Raw genomic sequence first — 16,457 nt, forward strand, 5'->3', positions numbered from 1 at the left:
ATAGTACAGAATAGAAAACTAGCGTACTAATATATATAAAAAGGTCAATTTTTCTTTTCACAAAAAATACTACTTTGCAAATTGAATTTACTGAAATTAATATAAGTACGATGCCTATCATTGTTACATATGAAAAAAAAGATGTAATATAATTGCCAATGAGACATCTCTTCACTAGAGACAAAAATGAAACAGAAATTATAGGTCAAAACGATAGGTCACCGTATGGCCTTCAACAAGAAGCAAAGCCCAAGCCGCATAGTCAGCTATAAAAGGCCCCAAAATATCAATGTAAAACCATTCAAACGACAAAACTTACGACTATATGTATGACAAAAAATGAACGAAAACAAAAAAGTAACACAAACCAAACGACAACCATAATATTCTAGTTTTATTATCTCAATGAAGCAATTCAGATACAACTTATATTTTACTGGTTTTACACAAGCCGAGTTGTTAAAACGACGGTACTGGCAATACGTATATTGTGATAATGAACCTCGTTGTAACAAAAGTTTAACTTCACTGCATTGTAAAAAAGTGATAATTTTGTTTTCCTGTTTTGGGGATTTTTTTTCAATTGTTCAGATACTATACAAGTAAATCAATTGAGGAGCATAGTTTTTCTTAATAATCCTCATCGATTTTATGAGGTTTTTTTAAGCGTACAAGATTTTTAGTTTTTAATTTTGTTTAATCATATTTAATGTTAAGGCTATGTGTTGGCAAACATTACTTTTATATATATACCTATGTAAACTAATTTTACACTATTTCCAAATTAGAATTATAACAGCAATCTTAGAATTTGTATCGTCTACTGATGATTTATTCTGTAAGACACATATCTTTATAATGTCATTAAATTTATGAAGACAACATATTTTAATTTCAAAGCTTAATTCGAACTTTCAGAGTAAAGATACATTTGAATCTTTAAAGGAAAAAGGATCATTCTTATAAAGCGATGTTTACTTTTCAGATCAATCTGTCCTGATTTCAGCTTCGACAACACTATTTAATGATCCATTAACTTGGAACGATGCTAACAAATATTGTAAGAGTATTGGACAAAATTTAGTGGCTATTGCTCGACAAGCAAAGGAAATCTATTTACAAAAAGCTATATTGGACATGTAAATATAAAAGTATTTTAATTTCTTTAAATTAAAGTAGAGTTATTTTAAATTACAGAATTTTGTGTATATCTCGTAAAAGTGTAGGATATATGGGTAATATGGTACCTTTTAAATGGGAGATGAAAATAAAAGAAAATTGGCTTCCTTCATATTTCATTTTCAAGTGCATGTTTTACCTCTACAGATAAAAAATCAAAACAATTTGGGTTGTTCAATTATAGTACAGTGAGCTAATTTTGACTCAAACGGGGAAACCAGGCAATTGTCGGTCAATTTTTTAACTCTGCATGAAAATTGTTATTTTCTCGCATTCAAATTAATTGACAAATCGGCTTAGTTTTTATATTAAATAATTATGTAAACAAGGTATGCGAAAAAATGCCGTTCAATGTTCATTCTGTTTATTTTTTAATTGCACTTTGCAAGATTTTACCATGCAATTGGAAATATCAAGGAATAAAGATGGACTTGTTTTATTATAAACCCAAACAAATGTTTTTTTAACAAATAAGAATTCAAAAAAGAGGGACGAAAGATACAAAAGGGACAGTCAAACTCATAAATCTAAAACAAACTGACAACGCCATGGCTAAAAATGAAAAAGACGAACAAACAACAACACACATGACACAACATAGAAAACTAAAGAATAAACAACACGAACCCCACCAAAAAACTAGGGGTGATCTCAGGTGCTCCGGAAGGATAAGCAGATCCTGCTCCACATGTTGCACCCGTCGTGTTGCTTATGTGATAACAAATCCGGTAAATAGTCTAATTCGGTAGGTCACATTCATAAAAAGGAAGGGGATTGTAGTTATGACGAAAGGAACATATCCGATATCATTTGTGAAACGGTTATTCCATAACGGTCAACCAACTCGTGATGGCGTCCTTAAGAAGACAAATTATATAATTTCATCAGCTGCTGAATTGTTATGTTTGACATTTTGAGGTAGAGTATTATTGGACTGGTACATCTTATATCCGGATTTGAAATATCTGCATTTGAATTAAGCAAGCTTTTTAGTATTGACCGTGAATAAACAAATATTGAAATAATACAAATTTAAGTGTCAATATACTTTAAAATAGAAACAAATCTTTAGATACATAAAAAAAAACATTTTTAAAACCCGGGATCGTAATAACCCATATGTAATTTATCATTATATACGTATTATAATTTAAATAGTTTTTTTTTAGAAATTCTAATATAAACGAAATTTGGATAGGATTACATGTTCCAGATTCAAAACAACCAACTGATCGTGTATGGACGAATAACTGTTTTCCGCCATATTGGTTCGAAAATTGGTCACCTTCTTTGAATATTGGTAACGGTGATTTATGCGCATATGTGGAAGTAGAAAGTGGAAGCATGTATTGGTTTTTAGCTGAATGCGGAACAGATACAAAACCATTTATATGTGAATCAAGCACAGGTAGTTTTAACCCATCGATATTTGTTCATTTCCTTATTTCGTGTATTGTCATTGGTTTATGTGTAGACAAGGTGTTGAAATGAAGTTAAAAACTAATGCTTGTTTACAGTAAATCTTGTTCATATGTTTGTTAAGGAACTTCAAATAAACAATGACCTTTTTTTGAATCTTTTGGAAGAATGTAACACTACTGTTACTATATCCGTTTTCGAGGATTGAAATTAAATCATAAAACTTATAAAAATGACATTTATATGACATTACAACGGTTAGAAAGAGATATTATGTGTTGTTAAAATAGGTATGTTCATTTATATTTATGATATGTTTAAACAAGATATAATGTATGTATTAAATGATATAGTGTTCTCTTTTAGCTATCTGTGAATTTGAATCTGGAATTTCATATGATCTTGAAAGCGATAAACGGGTACCTACTGGAATGAGTGGAACAATGCAGAAAAACCCAGGAACTGAACAAGAGTGCAAGGAACATTGCAATGGGAAGCCTATCTGCTGGGGTTTTCTATTTAACCCCACTGTACCTAAGTGTGTGATGTATGATCTGTATGACGATCCTTTTAGAACAGATAATGATCAGATTGATGCATCCGGTGAAGATCTTTATATGAAGCGGTGTGATTTCGATTGTAAGATTCGTTTTGTTTTTATTTTTATAAGGAAAACAAAATATAAATAAACAAATAACTACATAAATAGTAAAAAAATGAAATAAATAAATAAATAAATAAATAAATAAATAAATAAATAATTGATAGTGAAGTCTATTAAAATATTTATTTAATTCAAATAAACAAAGTTTAACCATTATTAAATACATAAATACTTATTTATAGTTATGGGAAATATTCTGTGTTAAATGTGAATAAAATTTGAATGATTTTTGTACCGAACGTGCAAGATCCTTATTGGTATTCAAGGTCACTAAAAACCGCCCTCGTCTTATTAGGAGTTTTTTCCTTTTTCAGAACAACATGTCTTTCTTATAAAGAATCAACTTAGACGATTACAATATTCCATGAAATATGCTTCAAGTCAAGAATTAAGTAACACAATGAGTACATGAGTTAAGGTCATTATTAACTCGAACTAACCATTAAAAAAGAGAATACTTTTAAACAATTAATTCAGGTCTTGTTGCCACTATGGGTTTTCCAATTTCCTATTTTGAATTTTTTATCAAGTTTTGGCAGATACATCCCTTTCTATCGTTTATTAGGCTGATATATATATAACCTGTACTCTGTGAAATAACAATATATAATGTTTCATAAATCATAGTTTTTGAAAAGACAAAAAAAAGTACATTGCCAGTCTTAAGAGAAGAAATGATTATTTACATTTCAGCTACATTTATTTTTCTACAGTGAACAGTGGCTTCTAATATCTATATCTTGATTGATACGTGAGTTTTAATCTCACATTTAAAATAGCCACGGGTCGAGTTTATATTTTAACGCTTAAGAAAAGAATATTTCATTTCAATATTATCAGTTGCAGAGAAAATGATACAATTGCCAAACCTTTTATGTTTTGACAGTATATTATTCTGATAATGCATAATGCAAGTCGTATAAAACACCTCAAGGTGTAAGGATGCAGGATGGCCCAAAGAAAAAGCTACGTTCGGCTTTGTATCTGATAATCCAGACAGTATGCAGACAAGAAAAATCTTACAACATGCATTCATCTAAACATATATCTTATAAAGTAATTACTTCAACTGATAAACAAAAACACGAATGTTATAATTACAAAATAATTTAGTTTTCTTTTCCCCCAGTAAATGAAGATACTAATGACTTGATTGTTCCACCGTATGATGGTTGTGGATCTGCTGTTATAAGTGATTGTGTGTTATGTGTGTCTACAACGGAGGAATCAACAACAGAATATCAAACATCAGTAAAAGAAACAACTTTTGTGAAAGTTTCAACTGCAGATAAGGCAACAGTGACAGCAATACAATCAACAACAACTGAACACAACATGACATCTACTGTAGAAATAGCAACGTCTGATCTTCACTCAACAACAATTAAGTCCGAAACCATACCAATAGCGGAAACTACAATTGATCTAACAACACAGAAGGAATTTACAACAGTTACCGCAGGTAAATTTAAGATATACACATAAATACAAAGTTGAAAGAAGCATCATGTTATTAATAAATGATCAAGAGAATTAACAAATAATTATAGTAGTAGAATAATTTTACTCACAATGCTGTTTTAACGATAAATAAAGCTGCATGTTTTTTTTTATGACAACTGAATTCACATAGTATATTGACTATTACTATTAAACTTGTCTGTTTGTTTTGTTCACGCATCGGTGACAATATAATGGAATTTGATGCGACTGTCATACAAGTGAGAGGTTTAGCTAGATATAAAACCAGGTTCATTCCACAATTTTCTACATAAGAAAATGCTTGTACCAAGTCAGGAATTTGACAGTTGTTTTCCATTCGTTTGATGTGTTTGAACTTTTGATTTTGTCATTTGATGGGGACTTTCCTTTTTGAATTTTCCTTGGAGTTCAGTATTTTTGTGATTTTACTTTTTCATGTTAATGTCTCACGTCAAGAAAATACTTTGATTACCTTTTCTTTTATTATGAGCCTTTAAATATTTGTATGTGATATAATAAGTCACTATTTTTTTTAAATATTTAATTGTTTTTTTTAACAAATATAAGTCTTACACTAACCATTTTAGCAGTTAACTTTTTTTTATTATTTTAATTTCTTGTAGGTAAAACACCATACTGTGTCTGCACGTGTAATAATGTATCAAAACAAATGTCATTGGAAGAAAGAATCAACGAAATAGTAAAAGAGATTAAAGTTGACAAATCTAAAACATCTTCGTTTACGAGAAAACATTCTTCTGCTTGGGATTCACGAAAATCGTCTGCTAGTATTGGATATGTAGGCATTGCAATATTGATTTCGATTGCTTCCTTGCTATTGTGTCTAGACAGCTCTTCCCTTATCTCCAAAGTTTTTGCAAAGCTAAAGAAATCGAGTACCAGAAAATAGATATTACAGAAGTTAATAGACATGAAGAAGGCTTTTGTCGATAACAAAATAAATCATTTTTCCGACAATACACTAAATGTATTCGTCATTTGTTCTAACATATCAATAAATTTAACAAACCAGTCAACAACAGAAGTTGTTTCAGTTGATAGTAAATTTCTCAACTGCTGTTAAGTTTTATAAAAGACGCCATACAAAAAGTTTTTATATAGATTGCTTATTGTCAAAAATGCCGGTGCAAAGCTTCTTTAGTTGTAACTACATACCGTATATAGAACATACTGTTTTGATTTAGTATAAATTTATTAAATTATATATAACTACAAGGTAGAACAAAATTGAATAATACTGTAAACAATCTTCTGCTTCTGAATTACATATAAGGACCATCTGCACCAGAAACGTCAAAGGTAGAAAAAAAAAAGAAACGACAAGGACATGCAAACATGCCTAGTCAACTTAAAAGTCACAGGATAGATAAACACAATAGCATGAAGACAAATAAGAAAAACAATATGAATTGAATAAAAAGGTACATTACTCCAACACATAGCTTTTGCAAATAAAGGCTAATAGTATTATTTGTGAAGTAGACACCTTATAGTTGTCTATATGGCTTTACAATGAACTTTTTAACAAATAGAAAGAGACATTCGTCAACAAGAAAAAAGAGCTACAAAGAAAATTGAAAAAGAAAATTCCCTATGCAATTGACAAAATCAAGAGATTGAACACATTAGAGTAATGGAAAACAACTGTCAAATTCAAGACTTGGTACTCTTGTTTCTAATGTTAAAACTGATGAGATAGACCTGACTTTACAGATATTTAAACCTCTCACTTGTATAAAAGTAGCATAACAGTCCATTATTTTGAAAATAATGTGTGACCAAAACACACAGACATGATAGGAAAACTGTCAAATATATGGGAACAGCAGTCAACTTTGTGTTATATTTTTAATCACTAAAAAAACAAGCAAAAATGTCAACAACAAAAACATTGAATTTAGAAAAAGCTCATCAGCAAAAAAGAATGAATAGAACACGACAAATTGTTATAGCATCATAATACAATGACGGGATGTATAAGTACTGAACCACGCTAAAGGGATCTTGCCAAAAATGGACAAAATCGGGAAGCTAATAATTTGTAAAGACAAATAAAAGAACATTTAATAACACGTAATAAAGATTACAAACAACGTCTGCATTGGAATCTATACTTCGGGACCAACAAAAATTATTTTTTAAGTTGATACTGAATATTTTGCAATAACGTCTTGGTATCTTCCGATGATCATTTTCAGAAAAAGGACGAGAAGTTCTTTTACAGTGCGGCTTTTTTCACAAAAAATCGTAAGAGTTAAAATACAGTATATTATAACTTACGATCAATTTTACTCGTAGTTTTTTTTTGTTAATAAAGTCGCTTGTTCATAAACTTTCTACTCCGACAATTGTAAGTTTTATAAAAAAATAGGTAGCAGCTGCAAGCTCTTGAATATCAAATGATGCGGGAAATGTATATCCCATATGCAGATGAAGTTGGTATATTCCAATTAACCTGACGAAGGCGGAGGGAATTGATAACTTCAAAATCGTTTGACATAGATTCTGATACTAAGATGACCACTTACTCGGGGAATAAGTATAAAATGAGAAGGAGGGAGCCTTTTTTGATTTTTTAATCTAGGAATGTCAATGGTAATAGCAAATCATTAATTAAAAGCTGTCTATTATATCACATGGTCTAGCGTTTTTAATCAAGTCACTGATTTTTAAATATTTCACTTCTTATTAATAACTTTACTTTTCTTATAGATATTCAATTAACTTATTGATAATCATTACTAATCGATTAACGAGATTTAAACTTCGGTAAACTTCTGTGGTTTTAATTTACACAAAGGAGCAAAAAATTTGTCGGTTACACTCAAGGTGATATCGTAAATATTTAATCGCGCAAAAACGAACACTACTTTAAATATAACAAGTTTATCCAATTTATCATGTGCTAGGGAATCAAAACTGTAAATATTAGCTAATAATATAGTTTCAAATTTATCACTGTTCATTTACCTTCATTTCTTCATTAAATATCACTTATCAATAAGAATGTTAATTTATCAGAATCAATTTTATGGTTAGGATCACATAATAACACGAACATGAACATATAAATTATTAGACACATATATTTTCATAAGAAGTTTAAGACACACAGTATCAGAGGCTGGATGGTACAGTGGTTTAGCCGTGAAACATATTATGTAAATCATCGAAGCAGTTCTAAAAGTCTTATAAAACTTTGTCATCAATAACATAAGATAAAGATCCATTTGGATTGGTAAAGAAATAACAATTGACCATTACAAAATCCAAAGGATCATGGGTAATTAGATTGTTTGTAATCCAAAATTATTTCAATTGTGTGTTACGTTACAAACTAATCACGACGTTTTAAAGTGAATATTACCAATAAGAAGGAAGATGTGGTTTTGATTGCCATGTAATGAGCCAACTCTCCATAAGGGACCATATGATACAGAAATTAACAATTACAGTTCACCGTACGTACGGCCTGCAACTAAGAGTAAAACCAGTTCCGCATAGCCAGCTTTAAAAGGCCCCGAAAATACAAATGTAAAACAATTTAGATGAGAAAACTAGCAGCCTAGTTTTTGTACAAAAAATGAACGTAAACAAATATGTAACAAACGACAACCACTAAATTACAGGTCCCTGACTTGGAACAGGCACATTTAACAGAAAATGGCGGAGAAAAACATGTTAGAATGTATTTGATACTGAAACTTATTCGGTAAATAAATAATAGATGTAAAAGGAATTATTTGTTATAATGGATATTTTGTTTCAGTTGATGTCGATACTTATTCTATTTTACTTGTTTAACATTGTTATACAAAATAACTGTCTTATACATTTTTATGTCTGTGTTTGTAAATAAACTCAAAAATACTTGGATAAGAATATTTTACGCGTAACATTCCCCAAACAATTTTGATAAGAAGTAACCTTCAAATAAAGAGTCATTATGTTAAACACACCTTTAAGTTGCTGTAATTATTCATTTTATTTAAATTCATTAATAATACTCAAAAGTTTAAGGTTTTAGAAACATAATCAACAAGTTTAAGTAAAAGATAGATTCATTACGTCGTCAGTAGTGATGATTTAATTAATTCACGCTAAGAGCAATCAGACGGACGGAACTCGCAGAGCAGAAATTGCCTTGAATATCGAAGCACATGTCCTCCTTCATTGCTTATAAGCTGTATTCCTGTTAGGTGTAATACTTTGTGTTTTATTTATTGCTGTGTGTCTTTACATAGGGATTATAAGGTTTATGACCCCTTCTGTAGCCATTTTTGTCCGAACTTTTCAAAGTTCAATTGTATCAAAACTACAGATACATTGTATAATGAATAATAGAGATAGGCCATTTGGTATATATACCAAGGGGAAACTTGATGCAAAGTATAATTATTTACATTTCATTGCATTTAAAAGTAAAAAAGTACTTTGTGGCAAATAAACCAAGATTTTTATAGAAAATCCACAGCTTTAATACATAATTTTTTGTTATAAAATTTGAAACATAGATAACACACTTGCTTACAAGTTCAAGGATAAAGGCTGTGGATTTTCTATAAAATTTCCATATGATTAGAATTGAATCAACACAAGGGTACATAATCCTTAAAGGCCATTCTGTTGTCTGTGAAAGCATAATTTATTAGTGGTGTTTGTTTAAGATGAGTATTATTTTACATAAACATTTTATCGGATTTTTTTTATATATATATAAAAGACGTAAGTTTTACAGTGTCGACGAATTGACTTATGGTAAAGCACAGGAAAATATTGTGTACCAAACTGTTTTAACAAAAACAATGTGGTTTCGAGCTAACATTGAAACAGTTATTAAATGAAGTAAATCGCAATCTTGTTTGGACGTATACAGGAGTTTCCATACTATTACAGAAGATAAGCTACATTTTTATATGTTACTGCTGCTAAATAAGTAATTTACTTTTATCTTCAAATTGATTAAATCTTTTTCATTTGAATTAAGAAATACTTTTCATTTTACGTCATTGAATATTTTCCAACAAAAAGATTTTTCAATAAATTGTTTGAACGGGCATGCTGACATAATGTGTAAATACTTATATGAAAAACCAATATGGCAAGGCATGACGTATTATTTCGTTGAGGTGAAAATATAGGATAGGTTGAATATATAGTAACAGTTTATAAACAACATTAGGCTTTTCATTTTTACATTGTCGATGGAAGTACGTATTCAGAGACAAAGAAGCTGTAAACTGAATATAGAAATATGTGGTATGAGTGGCAATGAGACCGTCCGAGTCAAATTTTTTAAAACTAAACCATTATAGGTCAAGGTACGGTTTTTAACACGGAGCCTTGGTACACACCGAACAACAAGCCATAAAGGACCCCCTCTCCAAAGAAAAAACCAACAAAAAAAAAAACCCAATCAAACAAATACTTGTGTAAAACCATTCGAACGAGTAAACCAACGGTCTAATCTATATAATAACCGAGAAACGAGAAACACCTATGAACATATCGGATATTTTCCTTACTTCGTAACTACAATCCCCTTCCCTTTCATGAATGTGACCTACCGAATTAGACTTTTACAGATTTGTTATAATATAAGCAACATGACGGGAACAACATGTGGAGCAATATCTGCTTACCCTTCTAGAGCACCTGAGATCACCCCTATTTTTTGGTGGGGTTCGTGTTACTTATTCAATAGTTTCTATGTTGTGTCATGTGTACTATTGTTTATCTGTTTGTCTTTTTTTTCATTTTTAGCCATGGCGTTGTCAGTTTATTTTCGATTTATTAGTTTGACTGTCCCTCTGGTATCTTTCGTCCCTCGTCCGTGAACCACACAAACAAACGACAACTACTGATCATCATGTCTATCATATTTTTCACGATAAATTTACTGTTGTTCCTGTTGCTAAAGCTCTAAATGCTATTGTTTTTGCATGTGAATCGTACTATATGTTGAATAACGAAAGACTTCGAAATAAATGAGCACTCAGTTTGTCCTACATATACAAACATATCATTTGACAAGTATGAGATTTGTGCCACTAACAAGTCCTTCAATGCTTCAATATTTATTTATAAAATGCAAATCAAAGGCCTGACTTTGTTTTTATTAATTTGAATATTTAGGCTTCCCATGTGTTGATAATAGATAAACACTCTAAAGACTTCTGAATGCTTTTAAATCCCAATTATTCTCTGAAATGAATTATCTCAACAAATTAGATAACAAAAAAACTACTGAAATCTAAGGAAAATTCAACAGTATTTTTAACTTTATATGCACTTTTTATGCAAAATCCCCTTTTTAAGCAATGTTGAGAAAAAAAGCCATCAATAAGATTGACGCCTAACACTTGAAATACATGTTTCTTTAATTTTGGATCTACCAACATCAAAGCAGTCTTACCAAAAGGACTTTAACACAATATTAAAAATTATATGAAGATCAACATGGCCAGTGGAATTTGTTGTCCATACGTTTGATGTGTTTGGTAATTGACTTTAAGTTTTGATTTCGTCTTCGATTGGTATATTTGATATTTTTCTTATTTGATCCTAATTAATTAATTTAAAATCTATTGCCGAGAAAAATTGAACAATACTTTGAGACTTTTTAATAATCTTTAAATTTTTTTAATGTTATTATTTGATGAATATAAATAATCTTATTTCTTTTCATTTTTTAAAGAAATAATACTTTCCCACATTTTTTTTAACCTAAAAACTTTTATATTTATTTAATTTTAACAACATTAGTACTCAAATTTTCACACGTATGTTTGATTATTGATTGAGATTTTGTAATATTTTATTTAACATTTACAGTTCGACATAGAGGGAAATCATGCTGACAAATCAACGATAATTTATGAAGCTGGGTCTAGGATTTACAAATAACAAGATATTAATGTTTTTTGCTTTGACAAATTGCAGGAAAATTAAAAAAATGATAACTTTGGGTAAGTGATTGTAAGTTTCGTGTATAAATACTGACAATTATCAAGCTATAACATCGTAAAATGATTACATTCTTAAATGAATAGATATATCTGATAACAAACACGTTTATATACAATGATACTTGATCTATTTATTCTATTATTTTCCTTTTATGTGTTTTTAATCTTCTATTTTTGATGCCCCTTTTATGGGCATTATGTTTTCTGGTCTGTGTGGTCCGTCCGGTCGTCCGTCCGTCTGTCCCGCTTCAGGTTAACGTTTGTGGTCGATGTAGTTTTTGATGAAGTTGAAGTCAAATCATCTAAAAACTTAGTACAGATGTGCCCTATGATATGATCTGTTTTATTTTAATGCCAAATTAGAGATTTCTCCGCATTATCACGGTGCATTGAACATATAGAAAATGAGTACGGATGGGGCATCCATGTACTATGGACATATTCTTGTTTTTATTCCATTATATATGACGTTTTTGTGATCTTTATATAATATGAAGCGTTGTGAGTAACTATTAATACATCTCCCTTTTTCTTCACTTGTGTTTGTTGATTGATGAATTTTATAAAAAGAAATATTACAAACAACTCTCTCTCACGGAGTGCTGTTGACAAATAAAAAAGGGATAAATACTTTTGGGAATCGTTTTCATAAATAGAATGATTCAATACAACATGAAGGATTCATAATCATGTGTGGCAAGTATATTTACATCAGCAACCGAAAAATCTCAAATTTCATATTGCAAATCTTCAAATACGGTAATATGATTCCAATATTCATAAACATAATAAATTAAAAAAAATCAGTTATTCACTTAACACCACAAAAGAAAATACTCGTTTGTATTTGCAAAAATGGTTTCAATGAAGAGCTGGAAATGAATTCAGTACTCAGATACGAAAACTCTGCTGCTCTTGTCTCTGGTTGAGTTCAAGTGCCAATTAAAACATAAATGTCGTTAAAGGTTAGGAATCAATAGTTTACAGATTTTTAAATATAGTTTATCAATTGAATTGATACATACAAAAGTTTAAAAAAAAGACAAAAAAAAACAGTATTAATACGAAATATAAATTAAGAGCACTAAAAACATGTGCTTCGACAGGGCAAACATCTCCTACTGTACATGGTAATTGATCACAAAATTCTTAAACCACGTTATTGTATTGGTTTACGCGATAATTTGAATAATCACTGAATATGTAAAATATAAGGACATTGCAGATCAAGAGAAAATATCAATGTTTAAATTGCATTTATATAGTGTGGGAAAGTATGAATTATTTTAACATGGCTTTATATCAAGAAAAAAAAAAACATCAAGATACATTAAAAGAGGGACGAAAGTAACCAGAGAGACAGTCAAACTCATAAATCGAAAAAAAACTGACAACGCCTTGGCTGAAAATGAAAAAGACAACACTATTACACATGCCACAACATAGAAAACTAAAGAATACGAACACTAACCCCACACCAAACTAGGGGTGATCTCAGTTGCCCTTGGAGGGGTAAGCAGATCCTGCTCCACATGTGGCACCCGTCGTGTTGATTATGGTTTTTGTTAATTCAATTGTTTAATTCAACAACTGACGAGATTCTAGATGTTGAAGATTCCAATCTGCAACGGTATCAATTTATTGGAATGAGTCAAACATAAATGATTTCTTGTTATTTGGCCAAGTCTGCTTACAAGCCTTTATATAAGGTGGACTTCTATTCGTATGGCAATTTTAAATTCACATACACCCTCCAAATCAACGGAAATTGGTATGCCACGTATACAAATGCTTCCGCAATAATAAAGATGCAAGAACATATAGCAAAATGTATAGCGTGTAAAACTACGTACGAGAAAAAAATTATTATCACTAACATAAAACACAAAATATTTCTTAAGAAGTACACATTGTAAATAAAATAACCAATTATGTTTAAAGACTTGCAATTATTTTGTAGTCAATGTAATGGAGATAGTGGCAGTGGCTATTATGTTACCATTGAGAGGTGAGCATCGATGAAATATTGTGAATGTGTAAAATATTTCCTTATACACGTATACTATCACTAAACTAGTATATATATATTTATTTAGGGGCCAGCTGAAGGACGCCTTCGTGTGCGATAATTTCTCGCTGCATTGAAGACCTATTGGTGACCTCCTGCTATTGTCTGTTCTATGGTCGGGTTGTTTTCTCTTTGACACATTCCCCATTTCCATACTTAATTTAACATTAATAACAAAAACTAATCAAATGATTATGTTGTTGACAGGATTCAAGATGGTCATTGATTTAATTGAATTTAGACAAGTGATATCAAATACAAAAAACTATTAATATCTTTGTTTTGTGATATTACTGATATTACAGGAGACAAACAAAGTAACCATTATTTAAGTGCATGCATTTGTATTGAAACATAAAAGCGTTCACAAAGACTGACAATGCATTTTTCTTTAATTCACATGATTTCTGATTTCCAACCCGAACACTTAATATAAAAATAAGAAGATGAGGAATAATTTGGAATGAAACATAAATAAAGGCAACAGTAGTATACCGCTGTTCAAAACTCATAAATCCATGGACAAAAAACAAAATCGGGATAACAAACTAAAACCGAGGGAAACGCATTAAATATAAGAGGAGAACAACGACATAACACTAAAATGTAACACATATAGACAAAATCCCACGAGAATAACAAATATAACATATATATATAACATCAAAACCAAATACATGAATTTGGGATAGACAAGTACCGTGACACGTCTTATCGCAATGTGAATTTACACTAAAATACACATAAACCAAATAATATTCAAATACAGAAATATTTTTCAAGAAATGTGAAAAGAGCAAACGAATTGGAGAAGTAATTATGTATGTTAATCAACATTCAAAATGGTTTAAAAGAGGATATTTTAAATCAAGCCGCTTACGAAACTTCACTTCTGTTAATTTACATTTATTTAATAACCTGGTATTAATGGTTTGATAAAACTTTCATTGCTGGATGTTTAATTTAGGAAATGAGTTATTTGACTGTTTTTGGAACATTTTAATGCATAACATTTGGAAGATCTACATATTATAAGACTCATTGGACATAATTTTTTTTAACTTTTGTGCATTTTCCTTTAATTCACATGATTTCTGATTTCCAACCCGAACACTTGATATAAAAATAAGAAGATGAGGAATAATTCGCAATGAAACATAAACCAAGTAATATTCAAATACAGGTATTAATGGTTTGATAAAACGTTCATTGCTGGATGTTTAATTTATAAAATGAGTTATTTGACTAATAAGACAAAATTGCACTGAAAGTTAGTTGTAACTACAGGTCAGCGAAAACAGTATACTAATTTTATAGAAAATACTCTTTAACATAACACTAAATAGAAGAATAACAGGACCTATTTTCTGTTTTTCTTTTTACAGATAATAATGCTAAGGTTTCAGCTTCTGTAACCTTATTCAGTGATGAATTGATTTGGAATGGGGCTAACCAATACTGTCGCAGCATAGGACAACATTTAGTGAAAATAGGTCGACAGGCGAAGGAACATTACTTACACGAACATTTAGTTTCACTAAACATGTAAATATAAGTATATACACGTACATATCAAAACAGAAATCTTTTCTATATACCGAAAATTAAACGCACATATATGGTACGTTCGATGCCATTTTGTGGAAGATCATTTGTCATGAACTTCAATATGAAAAGGCGGGAGATACAAAACAAAAGCACTTTTAAAACTAAAGTCAAATATATCTCAATAAACGTACAACTTAGTATGGTAGATGAATTGATTCATGTACACATAATGTCATTACATCAGCTAGAGGCAAATATAATTTCACGTTTATTTGTTCCACTTCCTACATGTATCAACCTAATAACTTTACATCAATCTTACATTTTTCTCTTTAAACATGTTAAATACTTGAAAATTCAGCATTCGTTTTATATATCATATAAAAAAAAAGTTGTATGATTGCCAATGAGACAACTCTCCACAAGAGACCAAAATTACACAGACATTAACAACCATAGGTCTTCAACAATGAGCAAAGACTGTACCGCAAAGTCATGATTGTGTCGGCTGAAAATTTAAAAAAAAGTCGTGTACTTGTAATTTTTACTAGTAAGTAAACACATGCTCAGATTCATCGGCACTTGAAAACTTACAAATTGTCGAATAGTCAATATAAATGTTTTTACTTTTATGCCGTTAGTTTTAATTGACAAAAAGAAAAATAGACAGAAACAAACGAACAACCCTTTATTTGTTATTATCTATTATTTTTTCTACATTGTAATAGCGATCATTGATGATCAAATAATTATCAAACGATTTCAATTAAGTAACAAAATATTCATGAATGATTATGTGTAAAGTCTATAGTCGAATTCCGAAATAACTTAAAGGATTTTTGCTACTCTGTTTCAAAATAATAATCGTTTTGATTAAAATACTTTTATCAATATTTAAAGTTTGAATAAAGGGAAAAAAGTTAAAAACAAGAATGTGTCCATAGTACACGGATGACTCGCATTATATTTTTCAAAATTTTTCAGTGGACCTCGAAATTTTGGTCAACTCTAATTCGACATTATAATTAAAAATATCATATCATAAGGAACATGTGTACTAAATATTATATTAGACGTCAAGTTAAGAAAAAACTACTGAGATTAAAAA

The sequence above is a fragment of the Mytilus galloprovincialis genome, chromosome 8 (genome assembly GCF_965363235.1).
Source record: "Mytilus galloprovincialis chromosome 8, xbMytGall1.hap1.1, whole genome shotgun sequence".
Lineage (NCBI taxonomy): Eukaryota > Metazoa > Mollusca > Bivalvia > Mytilida > Mytilidae > Mytilus > Mytilus galloprovincialis.